Source organism: Diabrotica virgifera, chromosome 1, assembly GCF_917563875.1.
Source record: "Diabrotica virgifera virgifera chromosome 1, PGI_DIABVI_V3a".
Taxonomy (NCBI): domain Eukaryota; kingdom Metazoa; phylum Arthropoda; class Insecta; order Coleoptera; family Chrysomelidae; genus Diabrotica; species Diabrotica virgifera.
In genome coordinates this window covers 168,973,666-168,977,147 of record NC_065443.1, presented here as the reverse complement: position 1 = coordinate 168,977,147, position 3,482 = coordinate 168,973,666, and the positions used below count along the sequence as shown (strand labels likewise).

General features: G+C 32.6%; 1 long non-coding RNA gene across 1 annotated transcript; it reads right to left on the bottom strand.

The window, feature by feature from the left end:
• Positions 1-300: 300 nt before the first annotated feature.
• On the bottom strand, positions 301-3,482 carry LOC126878833 (uncharacterized). The gene is made up of 2 exons (XR_007695822.1): positions 2,774-3,482; positions 301-618 (listed from the first exon to the last, which is right to left on the bottom strand). It is a non-coding gene; the product is annotated as an uncharacterized LOC126878833 (long non-coding RNA).

Here is a 3,482-nt window from a genome sequence, read left to right as displayed (position 1 = left end):
GGTTACCACAATTACGTTACGACTATTGCTGGTAAATGTACTTATTTGAAAACTAATTAATTCAAAATTCCTTCAATTTTTTGCCTATAAAAAATAATTTAGTCGGACATTAAATGTTGAAGGCACCACGGGTATTAACGATAATATCGCTTTCAGTCAACTTATATCCCTCAGGCCAAAGGCCCTCGGTATATACACCATTGACCTCAAGTGTTATTATCCTTATAATACCCTTGGTACCTTAACTATAATCTCACAATCAGCCCATAGAAGGTGTCAAACAAATAAAATATTTGGGAATCATACTTGATAATTTATTAACAATTAAACGATTACTTTATTGATTACAGTTAATTTATTTAATGGAAATTAAGGTAATAATAATAATAATGTTTATTCAAAAATAATCAAATATAAAATCTTCCTGAGACTAAAAACATATTTAAGTGTATAATTAATAAGAATTAACATAGGAAGCCACAAGGAAATAAATCTGCACGTAGCTATAGCCCAAAGTAACTCCTGTTATTTATCCAAATCTTTACTAGTCAAACACATTTGTTTTGAAATTCCAGCAGTTTCTTCTTTTTATACCTTTTAAATATCTGGTGGTTGTTCCTAAAACAAAGACATAAATAAAAATTCTACATTGTGTACCATAAAAAAATCATAAAAATGTGGAAAGTATCACAAGAATAAAGAAAAGTCCCAGATATAAAATTCACTATTAAAATAAAAATAGTAAATAATTATTTATATCTGACACTTTTCTTATTGGAACTTCTTTCTGGTAACATCCTTAATCTCTGACTTTTACAATTTATAAGACAAGAGATGATGAATAAAGAAAGGGAAAAGGACTCTGCAGTATACAGTTACATTCTGCTTTCATTAATCTAGAAAAAAGATCAGAAAGATAATTCAAAGTCCGAAATTGTAAAAGTCAAAAAGAGATTAAGGATGTACCAGAAAGGGGTTCCAATAAGAAAAGTTTCAGATTTAAATAATTATTTACTATTTTAATAGTGAATTTTGTATCTGGGACTTTTCTCTTTTCTTTAAGAGATATCGCTGAAGCATCCTAATAGTAGATAACTATTTTTGAAATTCCACTTAAATAGACAATTTGATTTCGTTTTGATTCAGAGGTGTGCAGGCAGCTCCACTGGGGACGCCGTAAGGCAGAAACAACTGTCTGGAGATTGTGTATCGCCTCTGGATCGAAAGGAAACATAAACTGTCTCTTCACTATCACAAGAGTATTTTAATATTTTTATTGAATAAAAGTAGTCAAAAAAAAAAGGACTAGTTGGTGGAGCGAAGAGATAAAAATAGCTGTGAAAGAAAAGAAAGGACCATGGAGAGCTTATCTAGAAAATAACAGTTAATAAGCAAGGAAGCTTGTGAAAGAAAAAGTTAAAAAAGCTAAATTGGAACAGTGGGAGAGATTTGGAGAAAAGATGGAGCAAGACAGTAGTAGGACAAACCAAAAATTGTTCTATTAAGGTCTGAAAAAATGAGAGGTAAATCAGGTAGTACTGTCGTGCAAATAAAAAAAAATAAAATGGAGAAACACTTACCCAACCACAAGATATAGTTAATAGATGGAGTAAATATTCCAAAGAGTTGAGTAATGAAATAACAATGGAAGAATTAACGGAAGCCATTGCAAAAATGAAAAATGGTAGTGGCAGGAATAGATAATATCAAAACACGATTGTTGAAATATATGGGGGAATCTGCATTACACTACTTACACAAATTACTGATAACAATTTGGAAACAGAAACGCATCCCAGAAGATTGGGCAACAGCAGTAATGGCTCTTCTGGTAAAGAAGGGAGGTAAAAAAGTAATGTTCAAATTATCGAGGTATTTTCATGCTAAGTGTACTGGCTAAGATTTATGAATGAACACTGGAGATGAGACTGAGAAAGAAAGTGGAACAAAAAGGTTTCTGACCGGGCACAGTGTCCAAGATCATATCTTTACTATAAGACAATGGAAAAAGCCTTTGACAAGGTACCCGGACATCACATTTGGAAAGGGCTTGAACTGTTCGATGTTGGAGGAGAACTAATTGATGCAAGTAAAATTTATGTACTGGAACATTGTGCGAGCATTAAACTGTGAATCAAACAAATTTGCTAATACACAAGGAGTAAGGCAAGGTGGAGTTTTAAGCTCACTGCTATTCATTATATTATATATATGAATGAACCAATAAAAAAAATGCAGTAGAGTCCCGAAAATTAGATTTAGGTTACCATTGATTAAAAAGTATAACTCTGAGTAAATGTGTATCTGCAGATGACATTGCATTGATACCAAGTTCAGAGAAATCTTTACAAAGCAACCTAAATTTATAGACGAGAGAACTTGCAGACAAAGGAATGAAAATAAAATTAGCAAAGACTAAAACTTTACTTATTTCCAAGACACTGAGAGAAATCCATATAAACCTAGACGGAAATTTAGTAGAACATATGAATGATTTTGAATATTTATAAACTATAATAGACAAAAAATGCAAAAAAAATGAACAACACAATTGCTAAAACATCACGATTATATCACTCCCTCACTACAGGTTTCATTAGCAAAAGAGAAATTAGTGAGAAGACAAAAGGGACAGTATATTATATACCTCCCTTCTCTGCTTCATGGAAGTGAAACATGGCTGGCTTTCCTAATAATTAAGCTTGAATTATCACATCTTTATTATTATTGTAGACATTTAAAATCCTTATTAATTGAATTACATTAAACTTACCACTTATAAAATGTTTACTTTTCATATTTTAATTTTAGTTCCCTTATATCTGTTCTTCTTGTGGCTTTTATCCATTGTCCCCGGCTTTGTTTGGATAATTCATTTAAATGTATTGCATGGGGAGCCTTGGGAACAGTACAAAATAAGACTTTTCCCTGTCTGCCCTACTCCCACAATTTACAACAATACAAGTTACATGTATAAGCTTCCCAAGAAAGAAAAACTGATAACTGCTATGGACTAATTCAGTTCTGTAGGCGATAAACTACTTTATATTTGATTTGCTGCACACAATTTCGCTGCACAATCGACAATAAAAACAAACAGGATATTCTTTACAAATGTAAATATTAGGATTAGGTTATGTTATGTTATGTGCCCCCAGTTAGGCCATATTCGGAAGTTCCTTGTCCCTTTGCTTGATTGGCACACCGATAATTTTCGTTTAATACTGTCCGCTGTCATGAGCCGCTGTCACATCCGCTGTCATTTTACACTCAAATGTCCATAGAATTTCGTACACTTACACTCAAAAGTGTAACACTAAAAAACAAAGGAACAGACCTAATATATCTGCTTGTTCCAACTCAGTTGCTTCACCAGAAGCGAAGTTAGGAAACTATAGGCTCTTCCAAGATGTGCGTTACCTTTTTGGCTTTCCGACGACACCATTATAACATATCTACTTGCTCCAACTCCGTTGCTTCAC